General features: G+C 43.4%; 1 pseudogene; it reads right to left on the reverse strand.

Annotated features, from left to right (window-relative positions):
• Positions 1–8,478: 8,478 nt before the first annotated feature.
• Positions 8,479–9,231, reverse strand: LOC127489090 (small ribosomal subunit protein eS6 pseudogene; annotated as a pseudogene).
• Between the last annotated feature and the right edge of the window lie 5,471 nt (positions 9,232–14,702).

Genomic DNA, 14,702 nt, shown 5'->3' on the forward strand with positions numbered 1-14,702 from the left:
CTTGTGCCATCCTCCACTAATTTGCCAGGTGCATTAGCAAGGAGCTGGACTGGAAGTGGAGCAGCCAGGACTTGAACTGGTGCCCATATGGGATGCTGGCATCACAGGCAGCAGCATTACCTGCTACATCACAAACACCAGCGCCTAGATAATTTCTATGTACATGGGGGACAAGTTCAAGGGCATTTAACTAGCTGTGAGCCAAAGCCGCACCAAGGGTGCTCGAGGCTGGCCAGGACGCCACACGGCCCCTCAGGGCTCAGGCTGCGAGCACCTCCAGGCAGCAGCAGAGGTCAGGGCGCATCAGAACAAACTTTGAAAAACGGACTTGAGGGGCCAGTACCATGGTGTGGCAAGTTAAGCCACTGCCTGCAGCACCGGCATCCCATATGGGCGCCAGTTCAAATCCCAGCTGCTGCACTTTTGATCCAGCTCCCTGCTGATGCACCTGGGAAAGCAGCAGAGGATGGCCTAAGAAATGGAAATGCAACAAACACAACAATGCACCTCAAGGACCGCAAAAAGCAAGAAAATCCCAGAGTTAGAAGACAGAAATAATATCAGAACTGAAACATGAAATAAAATTTTTTTAAAAAGATGAGTTGCAGGCGTGCACCTTCCAGATAGGTTAATGCCAGAGAGACCTCGGAGACACCAGACGCGTTTATCAGCTTTTCAGCTTCCACTTTATTTTTTAGCAGACTCGGGTTACATGTCGCGAATGCCCACTGTCTTCACCTCCTCCAACCCTCTTATATATCCCGCCCACCGTCCACCTGTTTATATATGATTCACAGAAAACATGTTACCAAATCAGCAAGAAGCAAAACTTAGTAAATGTGGGAAACATGCAATAACAGGATGCTTAAAGTCAAAACAGCATCTTGCGGTTAGCAACGGGCAGGGTGGAAAAAGCCCAGCACGAAACTTCTTGTGCTTGTACATGTTGGGAGGGGCACAGCTGGCCAGGCTGTCCCATTCCCTGACATCTCCCCCTTATTGCTTTGCAAAATGGAGTGGTACTGTGCCTGTCTTAGGTGACCAACAGCATCTATCGGGCTTACCCGTCATTGGCACATGAACATGAGGTGTGGAGGGAGCGTTCATGCCCTGTCTTAGGTTGCCTTGAAGATCTCTCAGAACTTACCCGTCTTTGACTACCGGTCCAGCAGATTCAGCCACACCTGAATCTGTCCATTTTGCATGGGGTACTGGTTATTGAATGTTAGCATGGCTTATTTAACCACCATTTGCGTATTACGCTGACGCCTGAACAGCCCTTGCAAGATCCGAACAATAATTGATCCTGTTATAAGCACAAGAGCCAACCCTATAATAGCGGCTCATTGTTTAATTGGATTCCAACTACCATTTAACATGCTACCCAAAAGATGGGACTGATTAGCGGCAAATGAAAAGTGGTTGCAGAGGTAGGTGGTAACACAAACTGCAGTAGATCGAATAACACAGGGTATGCCAGCCAGGCCTGATCTTGCAATAAATCCATTCATTGAGTTAACAGCTGAATAGCAGTATATCATCAAGTGCCTGGGCAGTAGATCTTGTGATGCTATCAAGTGTGGACAGTGTGGAGGTTTGGCTCATGGCCATGCCAATAGTGGCCACACCAGCTGATAACGCCGCAATTACTGCAACGACGACTGCGGTGACCCCAAAGTCTCTCCTGTGTCAAACAGCCATTGAGAAGTCCTTCTCAGACACCGCAACTGGTACAGGAACCCAAATGGGAATCCGCACAACCACCAGTGTTTCCACTTCATTTAATTTTCCTTTAACACATGAGGAAATAACTCCTGTAGTGCAAGTATTATTAGTAGCATTACAGCGACACCAAAAGAAGGGAGGCTGAAGGCAAACGGGATGATACATGGGTTTCATTGGGTGATGAAAAGGCAAATCATAGCCAGCGCCGCAGCTCACTAGGCTAATCCTCCACCTTGCGGTGCCAGCACACCGGGTTCTAGTCCCGGACAGGGCGCTGGATTTTGTCCCGGTGGCCCATCTTCCAGGCCAGCTCTCTGCTGTGGCCAGGGAGTGCAGTGGAGGATGGCCCAAGTGCTTGGGCCCTGCACCCCATGGGAGACCAGGAGAAGCACCTGGCTCCTGCCTTTGGATCAGCGCGGTGCACTGGCCACAGCATGCTGGCCGCGGCGGCCATTGGAGGGTGAACCAATGGCAAAAGGAAGACCTTTCTCTCTGTCTCTCTCTCTCACTGTCCACTCTCTGCCTGTCAAAAAAAAAAAAAAGAAAGAAAAGGCAAATCAAGAAGGTGCAAAGAAATTAACATTAAGGAGCAACAGGGAATCAATCAGAGGTGGACAGGCATCTGGAGAATTGGGGGTGCCTGAGGAGTGCAAGAAGGAAGTGGATTGGTAGGAGGGTAAGGAGCAAATGGTCTGTGACACTCCTGGCACCTGAGAGGTAGCGACTCAGATCGAAAGGCTATAAGTTCCCCTGTAATATTGGCTGTGTAAGAACTACCTGACTCATTCCAGTTGATAACATCTCCCATGGAATAAGTGGCCAAATTAATACATGGTGTAGGAAAGCCGCTATAATTATAACCACAAAGATCTGCACCAAACTTAGGCTTATGGAAGCATAGCGCTCCCGAAAGGTGGATGGGTAAGTTAACCTGGCCCTGATGGGAAGAATTGACAAGACTGTTGTAAGGCACTCCGAATCTTTCACCTATGGTAGAGTTATGCAAATACACAACTGGCAGAAGGTTAGAAGAATTAGAAACAGGTAGAAGGAGAGGTAGGGCTCTCAAGAGACCCCAATACTCATCCAGCTTGGCCATCATCAGTGACAGTTGCGTCACTACTAGTAGGAGTAGAATCATGATCATCTTGCCACTCTATTGTTCTTGTCCGTCTTTCTGGAGTCCAGATTGGATTTTTTTCTTCCTGTGGGAGAAAACAAACAGCGCCTCGTACCCGTCTTATTAATGGGTATGGGCCTTTCTATTTGTTATCTTGTGGGTCTTTCCACATAATCATTTTTCTAACGGGTGGCTGAGCTTCTGTCAGTTCATGGGGTTTATTACTACTGGGGGTCTGTTCCGAGATTACATGACATTCTGCCGGGGTGAGACCATCAGTTTTTTTATTTAAAAAATTTATGGTAAGTACGAGGTTGAGAATGTCTTTAAGGGGAACGGGATAGTGCCCCTATTCCCCCTTTTTGTTTTAATACAAAATTTTTCAGATACAGATTAGTGCGTTCCACAACGGCTTGTCCAGTAGGGTTATATGGGATGCCGGTTAAATGAGAAATATGAAAAGTTGCTAAAAACTCAGCAAAAGCCTTAGAAGTATAAGCAGGTCCATTATCAGTTTTTATTATATTAGGAATTCCCCAAGAGCAAAACATTGCAACATATGTTGCATTACATGGGAGGCGGACTCTTTGGCAGCAGCAGTAGCCATAACTACTCCTGAGTAAGTATCCACCGTAACATGGACACAGGATAGCTTGCCAAAGGCAGGGATATGCATTACATCCATTTGCCAAATGTGACATGGATGAGGCCCAGGGGATTAGCTCCAGTGGGCATAGTAACAGGCTGATGAATAACACATTTTTCACAATTTTGGACATAGATTTAGCTTTACAAATAGGGATATTAAATCTCATACTTAAGGTCTTACTATTAACATGCCAAAGTTTGTGATATTCCGTTGCCTGTTCCATGGCAGTGCAAGCTAAAAGGAAGCGGCAATGTTGATCGACAAGGGCGTTTCCCACAGTGAGAGGACCTGGCAGAGAGGTATGTGCTAATATGGGTGATCAAAATGGGATCTGATCTCCTAAATAAAGCGTGCTGAACAAGCTCAAAATAAGGAAACACTGTAGAACTTTTGGATATTAACGAAGGGGAGCCTAGCCTCTTAACAGCATTAACAACATATAAGCTATCAGAAACGATATTAAGAGGACCCTCAACCATATTTAATAACTTAGCCACTACAGCTAGCTCTGCATGTTGAGGTGAGGGAGACGCAGTAACTGCATGATGCACCTGACCTTGTAAAATAGCCACCCTGGTAGCTCCTTTTGCTCCATCAGTAAAAGCTGTGGGTGCTTTGGGAATGGGATTAGAATAAACTCTTTTAAAATAGTGTAAGGGTACCGTGTTGCAAAATCTAATAAAGGGATGATTGGGATAATGGTTATCTACACTTATGTCAAGGGTGATGGTGATGTGGGACCATTGCCAAGTTTCCTTAGCCCACTCCTGAATGACTACAGATTCTAACGGAAGAATGCAGGACTGTGGTCTTCTCCCTGCAATTTCTATGACTCGGTGGATGGCTTGTAAAACTAAATTTCCCATAGCCTCCGCATAGGAGGTAATAGATCTGGGCATATGGTTATGTGGGTATATAGACAACAACGGTCCTTCTTGCCAGAGTAAAGCATAGGGATAATGACTTTGCATGAACACCAAAATACTTAAGGGCATAGTGGAGTCACACCGCTGCATAGTGGTGCTCTTAAGGCGCTGTTCAAAAATTTTTAATACTGCTTTTGCCTCCTTTGTAAATTGTCTGGGTGAATTTAGGCATGCATCGCCTTCCAGAAGTCAGAACAAAGGGCGCATTTCTTTAGTAGTCATTTTACAATAAGGCCAAATCCAGTTTAAACTTCCACACAATTTTTGTAAGTCATTTAAGGTTTTAACATGATGAGTGGAGATATTAAAATCAAGAGGCTTTACTGTGGTAGGGGTAATCCATAGTCCTAAATATTGTACTGCAAGAACTCATTGAATCTTTTCAGGGGATAAGATAAGATTATAATTGTTTAGGGATTGCTCTAATGCAAAAAAGGCTTTATCTAATTCTTCCTGGTTGAGAGCAGCCAATAGACTATCACCCATGTAGTGTACTATTGTCATTTGTGGAAATAATTTTCTTACAGGTGCAATAGCCTTAGCAACATATATTTGACATAATGTGGGACTATTAGTCATTCCTTGTGGCAATACCGTCCATTCAAAATGAGCATTGGGTCCTATATGATTTATAGAGGGAATTGTAAAGGCAAAACGTTGTCTATCTTCCTTGGCTAGGGGGATAGAGAAAAAACAATCCTTTATATCAACTACTATTAGTTTCCATTATCTAGGTAGCATGGTTAAAATGGGGAGGCCGGGTTGGGTGGCCCCCATAGGTTGCATTTGTTTATTTATAGCTCTTAAATCATGAAGTAGGTGATATTTACCTGATTTCTTTTTAATCACAAAGATAGGAGTATTCCAAGGAGAAGTAGATGGCTGAAGATGTCCTGCCCCTAATTGTTCCTCTACTAAGGTTTTTACAGCAGCCAATTTTTCTTCTGTAAGGGGCCACTGCGAAATCCACACTGGCTTAGAGGAGAGCCAAGTTACAGGGATTGGCTGCGGTGCAGTGGCCCCTCCTGGAAACCCAGTCCATGCCTGTCCTTTTCTCCTTTTGGACTAATGGGCGTTGTAATACCCTGTTCCCTAGCTCCCAGGCCTCCACCTTTATATCCCATTCGCGTCATGATGTTCCACGCAGCCTGCGATCCTTGTTGTTTTCCCTTTTCATTAGTCAAGGTAAGTCTTAGTTCCCGTAGGACGTCTCGTCCCCAAAGGGTAACTGGCAGCTTACAGATATATGGTTGGATCTGTCCAGAATGGCCTTCATTGTCGGTCCAAGTGAGGATGCTGGCACTCCTAGGTGGAGCATGGGTAGTACCCAACCCTACCAGTGTATTCTCTGACTCTTGTGTTGGCCAGGAGGGAGGCCAGTCATCTGCGTCTATAATACTTACATCAGCCCCAGTATCTAACAAGCCTTGTATTGTTTTTCCCTGAATGACAAGAGGCCAAAGTGGTCTGTTTTCCAATGATAAGGAGAGTGCTGCAAAATTACTTCCTTGTTTAGCTCTCTGATCTCTAATTTTTTCCCAGCATAGTAATTGTGCTAGGGGTCTGTCATTATCTATGATAGCTGCACCTAAGGTGGCTTGAACGATAACTTTAGGTTAGCATGTGGGGAAAGTTACTATTGCTGGCTGAATTTGGAGTCCACGCTGAAAATTGGTGGCTCATCCAATCACTAGTCCGAAGCCAGTATTGGGAAGAGAATTTTTAGTAGGGACTACATCAATGATTTGAAGACCCATAGCTGGAGTTAATATTTGAGACTCTGTTGGCCGCAATTCAAAACAGCTTACTGATCCTGATCCCCTTTTTTTGATTGCTGGCGCACCCAATTTTGCTTCGGGCCCCGGTGTGGTGGGGCCCCTCTCCCATTTTTTGACTCTTGGGGAATGGGGTTTCCTGCTTTATCAGTCTTAGAATAACAATCACTGACCCAATGATTACCTTTCCCACATTTAGGGCATAATCCCGGCTGTCGTTTGTTGGGCTTATGTTGTCTACATTCCTTTTTTACATGTCCGGGTTGGCCGCAAGCGAAACATTTGTGGTCACTCACTCTATTGGCCTTAGCCATTGCCATAGCAGCATGAGCCCCAGAGGCAACATCATCCATGACATCTCTGCAAATTTTCATAAAGGTAGGGATGTCCTTATGTTGCCAAGGCCTTAGCGTGGAGCGACAAGTCTTATTAGCATTTTCATATGCCAGTCATCTCAGCAAGGGTGCAGCCTCTTCAGGAGACTCAAACAGATTGCCCGCAGCTTCATAAAGGCGGTTAATAAAATCTGCATAAGGCTCGGTCGGTCCTTGTATTATCTTAGTAAGACTGTGTTTAACTTCCCCTTTTTTTGGCACTACCTTCCAGGCCCTCAAGGCTATATCTCTTATTTGTTGTAATACCTCCCAGGGACACCAAGCTTGCACCACTTCTGCATGGAATGCTCCCTCTCCGTTTAACATGTCCTCATTCCAGGCAGGTTGTCCATCAGCTCAGTTTTGCACCGCCTGAGTACGAGCTAGTTCCCTATAAGCGGCTGACCATAAGAGATAATCTCCCCCTGAAAGGACTGCCTTGCAGACATTTCTCCAATCTTCAGGGACTAGGCCCTGAGTGCCTAAGGTTCCTAGGATAGCTTTGGTGAAGTTAGCATGTGGCCCGTAGAGAGTCACTGCCTTTTGCAGCTCTTTTAATGCTGTAAAGTTGACCGGAGTCCACCCGCGATTTCCTTGGCAGTCTTCAGTCACTGGAAAGATCTGATGGGGATTAAAGAACTCTGCCCAATTTGGTTTCGGGTGCCGCGGTGGGTGGGGAGTTGATTCCCCAGTATTTATAAGAAAAGTGGCTTCATCGTCATTATGAGCACTTTTGTTTTCAAGTATTTGCCTTCTAGTCTGTTTCTCCGGCCCAGACTCTAGAACTATGGGCCTCATCTCACTTGAAGCATTGCCGGCAAAACAGCAGCAGCACATAGGATGAGGGGGCAGTTCGTAAGGAGGAGTGGAGGGCATTAAGGGCAACTCTGGGTAAAGTGGAGGCAATTCCAGCGTCTGTGGATGTTTCACTTTTGGTCGGGCTCCTCTGCTTGCTTCCATCCTTTGTTCCTCTATATTGTCTCCTTTTTCACTACTATCACAGGAGTCTTCGCTGAGCTCCTCCAGTAGTTCAGAGCCTTCATCTAAGAGTTCCCCGACCTGGTCATCCTCCGACCGTAAGGCAGTATCTATCAGATACCACAAGCGGATCACTCCCTCCTCGACTCCAGCGTTTCGCAATTCACGTCCCACCCGTCTCCACCAAACCTGTGATAAATCTCCTTCAACAAACCAAGGACAAGTTTTATATAGTATCCTAGTAAAATTGCACACAGCTACACTCTTTACAGGCGTACCTGTTGCCTTTAAAAGGCGGCTAATCAATAGGTGCGTTTTCGTGGTGGACTGTGTGTTCCCCATTGTACCGCGGTATTCCTAGGCTTTTTCCCCTAGACTCCCGTCTATAGACTTTTTTTTCTTACCTTCTTTCTGCATCGCAGCGATCCAAGTCATGGCACCAGTTGCAGGCATGCACCTTCCAGATAGGTTAACACCGGCGAGACCTCAGAGACACCAGACACGTTTATCGGCTTTTCAGCTTCCACTTTATTTTTTAGCAGACTCGGGTTACATGTGGTGAACGCCCGCTGTCTTCGCCTCCTCCAACCCTCTTATATATCCCCCTCCCACCGTCCACCTGTTTATATATGATTCATGGAAAACATGTTACCAAATCAGCAAGAAACAAAACTTAGTAAATGTGGGAAACATGCAATAACAGGATGCTTAAAGTCAAAACAGGATCTTGCGGTTAGCAACGGGCAGGATGGAAAAAGCCCAGCACTAAACTTCTTGTGCTTGTACATGTCGGGAGGGGCACAGCTGGCCAGGCTGTCCCATTCCCCAACAATGAGTGGATTAGGTTTTTTGAAAAGGTGAACAAAATTTGTATTTATTTTTATTTTTTGAGGTCTGAAACACAATCTTATTCATTTGTTGTTATTAAACCTTAGTTTTGACTGGACTCAGATTTAGCAGTAGACGCTCTCAGAGAAGACAGCCCACATCTCCCGGAAATCCGTTCCTGGCATTTTTCTTTGGCCTCCTCCATTCTCTTGGCTGAGAGTTTAACATATTCTGCAGCCTCCTCCTTGTTCTCCTTAGTACACTGTTTCTTCAGAGCAATTCACCGGCGTCTGTGTCACAGTTCACGTGGAGTAACTAGACGCTGAATCTTGGGTGCTTTGGTCCTAGGTTTCTTACCCTGTTTAAGGGCTTTTCTTACAACATACTGGCATACATCATCTTCTTTAGAGAAACTGAAAAGCTTACAAATTCTGCTGGCTCTTTTAGGACCCAGGCGACGAGGCACCGTGGTATCTGTCAATCCAGGAATATCTCTCTCTCTCTCTCTTTTTTTTACAATGACCAAGTTGAGAACACTCAAATTGGCATCAACAATGCAGCCCCGAACTGATTTGAGCTTTCTTTCTCCAGTTCTCCTTGGTCAGTAACAGGAATGCCCCTTATTCAGCAGAAGGTGGACCCGCCCATGGGTCAAGACACCTTGCTTCATGGGAAAACCTTGTTTGTCATTCCCACCACTGATCTGGACCACATAACCCTCCCATTCTTCACCCAGAGCATTGGCAGCAACTTCTGTGGCCATACGCTTCTCATAGAAAGTACAAAGTTTACTTTCATTGTGCACTTGGATGAGTTTCTGGCAGCCAGTGGCTGGGAAGGAGGTATTCAGCTTCATTTTGAAGCAGCTGACCGCTTCGGAGGCTAAATTTTATTTAAGGTATACAAGTTTCATGTATTTCCTATATACAGACCTAGGAACATAGTGATATTCCCTATCCTTCCCTCCCTCCCACCCACGCTCCAACCCTTCTTCCTCCTCCCTCTCCTATTTCCATTAATTTTTACAAAAATCTATTTTTAGTTTACTTTATACTCCTAAGGGTAACTCTACACTAAGAGTTCAGGTAGTATGAAGGAAAAAATACTGTTGTGGGGGCTGGTGCTGTGGCACAGCAGGTTAAAGCCCCAGTCTACATTGCGGGCATCCTGTAAGGGTGCAGGTTCAAGTCCTAGCCGCTCCACTTCTGACCCGGCTCTCTGCTGTGGCCTGGGAAGGCAGTGGAAGATGGCCCAAATCCTTGGGCCCCTTTACCCACGTGGGAGACCTGGAAGAGGCTCCTGGTTTGGATCAGCACTGCTTCAGCCATTATGGCCAACTGGGGAGTGAACCAGCAGATAGAAGACCTCTCTGCCTCTGTCTCTCTGTAACTCTTTCAAATAAATGAAATAAATATTTTTAAAAATACACTTGTGAACAAATTTTTAGGTAGACAATAAAAACAGAGAAGACTCAAGTCAATAGCAGACATGAAAATGTGACAACGTGTATGATAACACAGAAACATCACTGCCCATTATAGACTGTGAAAACCACATGCCAACAAATTTGAGAACCATTAAGAGAAAGATAAGGGCTGGCGTCATGGCTCACTAGGCTAATCCTCCGCCTGCAGCGCCGGCACATCGGGTTCTAGTCCCAGTCGGGGTACCAGATTCTGTCCCGGTTGCCCCTCTTCCAGGCCAGCTCTCTGCTGTGGCCCGGGAAGGCAGTGGAGAATGGCCCAAGTGCTTGGGCCCTGCACCCGCATGGGAGACCAGGAGGAAGCAGCTGGCTTCTGGCTTTGGATCGGCGCAGCATGCTGGCCACAACGAGCTGGCCGTAGCAGCCATTTGGGGGGTGAAACAACGGAAAAAGGAAGACCTTTCTCTCTGTCTCTCTCTCACTGTCTAACTCTGCCCATCAAAAAAAAAAAGATAAAATTCTGTAGGTGTGACTTACCACACCTGCAGCATGAAGAGAGACCAACAAAAGCTGAGAGTTGGAAGCAGTAAGAAAAAAGCTCCCAGCAAGGAAAAGCCCAGGACCAGATGGCTTTGTGGCTTCATTTTAGCAGACTCTCAGTAAGAACCAAACTGATTAATCTCAAAGTAGCCCCTAAAAATTCAAAGGTAGGGAAACCTTCCAAATTCAATCTAGGAGGACAGCATTACCTCTACTTCAAAACCAGGCAAGGATACAACCAAAAAAATAAAACTACAAGTCAGTGTCCCCAGTGGACACAGCTGCAAAATCCTCAACCAACTCTAGCAAAATGAACTTAATAAGAAATCATTCATACTGATCAAGTGGGGTTTATCACAGGGATTCAGGTACATTCAACCTGTGCACACCAAGAAGCCTATCACAAATCACTTCAATAGAAGGAAGGAGAAAGCTCATATGATCACCTCGACAGAGAAATCACTTGATACAATTCAACAATCTCTCCTCATTTAGAAATCTTGCACATGGGGCTGGCGCTGTGGCGCAGCGGGTTAACACCCTGGCCTGAAGTGCCAGCATCCCATATGGGCACTGGTTTGAGATCTGGCTGCTCCTCTTCCAATCCAGCTCTCTGCTATGGCCTGAGAAAGTAGTAGAAGATGGCCAAGGAGAGAGGCACCTTTCTCTGAAGGGAGGAAGGAACCTCCACTGTGATATGGCTTGACTAAACAAATTCAGAGTTGGTGAACTCAAGGGGCTTCCATAGCCTAGACAGCTCATAGCAAGAGTCTCAGGTGATTGCTGACATCATAAATAAGAGTGCCAATTGTTAAATCAACAGGAGTCACTGGGTTCATGCTCCCCACACAGGATCTCTGTCCTTAATATGTTTAACTATGAAACTCAAAAACAACACTACTAGTCGAACAATACCCTATACCTTGTGCGGTTGTGTGAGTGCAACCTGTTGAAATCTCTGCTTAGTATATACTAAGTTGATCTTCAGTATATGAAGGTAATTGAAAATGAAATGTGATGAAGGGCGGGATGGGAGAGGGAGTGGGAGAAGGGAGGGCCACGGGAGGGAGGGAGGGAGGTGGGGCGGGGGAAGCCACAACAATACAAAAGTTGCACTTTGTAAATTCACATTTATTAAATTAAAAAAAAAACTATATAACAAAAAAACTTAATACTTTACCCTTTTAGTATTTTTTATGTTCTACTTAAAACTATTGGTTGAACTCTGTAATTAATACACAATTACTCTTAGGTGTTTAATTAATGCTATAACTAGTACTCAAATAGTATTTTATACTTTGTGTTTCTGTGTGGGTGCAAACTGTTGAAATCTTTACTTAATATATGCTAAATTGATCTTCTGTATATAAAGATAATTGAAAATTAATCTTGATGTGAATGGAAGGGAGAGGGAGTGGGAGAGGGGAGTGTTGTGGGTGGGAGGGAAGTTATGGGGGGGAAGCTATTGTAATCCATAAGCTGTACTTTGGAAATTTATATTCATTAAATAAAATAAAATTTTCAAAAAAGAAAAGAAAAGTATTCCATAGTGTACATATCCCATGATTTCTTTATCCAGTCTTTGGTTGACAGGCATTGAGGTTGACTCCATGTTGTAGCTATTGAGAATTGAGCTGCAATAAACATGGGGGTGCAGATAATTCTTTAATTTACTGATTTCATTTACCTTGGCTACATTCCCAGGAGTGGGGGTGGCCGGGCCATACGGCAGGTCTCAATTCAGATTTCTGAGGTATTTCCATACTGTATTCCATAGTGGTTTTACCAGTTTACACTCCCACCAACAGTGAATTAGGATACCTTTTTCCCCACACCCTCACCAGCATTTGTGGTTTGTTGATTTCTGTATGAAAGCCATTCTAACTCGGGTGAGGTAAAACCTCATTGTGGTTTTGATCTGCATTTCCATGGTGGCTAGTGAGCCTAAATATTTTTTCATGTGTCTATTGGCCATTTGGGTTTCCTCTTTTGAAAAATGTCTAAGTCCTTTGCCCATTTCTTAATATGGGTGTTTGTTTTCTTGCTGTTGAGTCCCTTGATGTATTTGTATATTCTGGTTATTAATCCTTAATTGGTCGCATAGTTTGCAAATAATTTCTCCCACTCTGTCAGTGCCTCTTCACTTTCCTGAGTGTTTCTTTTGTGGTATAGAAACTTCTTGATTTGATGTAACCTCATTTGTTAATTTTGGCTTTGATTGCCTGTGCCTCTGGGGTCTTTTCCAAAAACATTTTGCCTGTGCCAATGTCTTGCAGTGTTTTACAAAATGTTCTCTAATAATTTGGTGCCAGGTCATAGATTTAGATCTTTTAATTCATGTTGAGTAGATCTTTGTGTAATGTGAAACGTATGGGTCTTCATACTTCTGCGTGTGGAAATCCAGTTTTCCAAGCACCATTTGTTGTAGAGACTGTCCTTGCTCCAAAGAATTGTTTTAACTCCTTTGTCAAATACAAGGTGGATGTAGATGCTTGGGTTGATTTCTAGATTTTTATTCTGTTGTATTGGTCTATCCATCTGTTTTTGTATCAGTACCAGGCTATTTTGATTATAACTGCCTTGTAGTATGTCTTAATCTTTTATTGTGATGCCTCTGACTTTGTGTTATAAAGATTGCTTTAGCTATTCAAAGTCCCCTGTGATTCCATGTGAATTTCAGCATCATATTTTCTATATCTGAAAAAAAGTCCTTGGTATTTTGATTGGTATCACAATGAATCTGAAAATTGCTTTCAGGAGAATGGACATTTGATGATATTGATAATTCCAATCCATGGACATGGAAGATTTTTCCAATTTTTTTGGTATCTGCTTCTATTTCTTTCTTTAATATTTGTTAATTCTCATTGTGCAGATCTTTGACTACCTTGGTTACATTTATTCCAAGGTATTTGATTTTTTGTAGTTATTGTGAATGGGATTCATTTTTGAGGTTGTTTCTCAGTATTGGCATTCTCTGTGTATACAAAGGCTATTTTTTGTATTAATTTTATTTCCTGCTACTTTCCCACACTCTTCTATGAGTTCTAATAGTCTCTTGGTAGAGACTTTTGGATCCCCTATATAGAAATATTTTCTGCTAATAAGGATAGTTTGAATTCCTTCTTCCCAGTTTGTATCCATTTGATTTCTTTTTCTTGCCTAATGGCTCTGGCTAAAACATCCAGGAATATATTAAACATCAATGGTGAAAGTGGGCATCCTAGTCCAGTTCTGGATCTCAGTGGGAATGCTTCCAAGTCTTCCCCATTCAATAGGATGCTGGCCGTGGTTGTGTCATAAATTGCCTTGATTATGCTGAGGAATGTTCCTTCTATACCCAGTTTGCTTAGAGTTTTCATCATGAAAGGGTGTTGTATTTTATCAAATTTTTCTCTGCATCTATTGAGACAATCACATGGTTTTTGTTCTGCAGTTTGTTAATGTGGCGTATCATATTGATTGATTTGCAAATGTTGAACTATCCCTGCTTACCAAGGATAAATTCCACTTGGTCCATCTGGGTGGATGATCTTTCTAATATGTTGTTGAATTTGATTGGCTAGAATTTTGTTCAGTATTGTTGCATCTATGTTCATCAGGGGAATTGATCTGTAATTCGTTGTTTCAGTTGCATCTTTTTCAGGTTTAGAGATTAAGGTGATGGCTGGCTTCATAGAATTTGGGAGGATTCCCTCCCTTTCAATTGTTTTGAATAACATGAGAAGAATTGCAGTTAGTTCTTTAAATGTCTGGTAGAATTCAGCAGTGAGGCCATCTGGTCTCAGGCTGTTCTTTTTTGCGAGGCTCTTTATTATTGATTCAATTTCTGACTGGGTAATTGGTTTGTTTAGGTTTCCTATGTCTTCTTGACTCAACTCAGGAAGGTTGTATGTGGCCTGGAATCTGTCCATTTCTTGTAGGTTTCTCAGTTTGTTGGCATAGAGCTCTCTGGAGTAATTTCTGATTTTTTTTCCTGTGGTGTCTGTTGTTGCACTTCCTTTTTCACTTCTAATTTTATTGATTTGGGTCTTCTCTCTCTCTTGATGGCTAGTGGGAAAAATGTTTTGCCAATTTTGTTTATTGCATGAAAAAACAGCTCTTTGTTTTGCTTACCTTTTGTATTTTTTGTTTGAATTTTATTGATTTCCTCTCACTTTAATTTTTTTTTCCTATTAGTTTTGAGTTTGGTTTCCTGCTGTTTTTCTAGGTACTTGAGATGCATTGACAGCTCATTTATTTGGTGTACACACCAATTGCTATAAACTTTCCTCTTAACACTTCTTTTGCTAAATCCCATAAGTTTTGGTATGTTGTATTGTCATCATCATTTGCTTTCAGAATTTTTTTTACTTCTTATTTTT

Source organism: Oryctolagus cuniculus, chromosome 19, assembly GCF_051225735.1.
Source record: "Oryctolagus cuniculus isolate XC-2025 breed Fujian yellow rabbit chromosome 19, ASM5122573v1, whole genome shotgun sequence".
NCBI lineage: Eukaryota > Metazoa > Chordata > Mammalia > Lagomorpha > Leporidae > Oryctolagus > Oryctolagus cuniculus.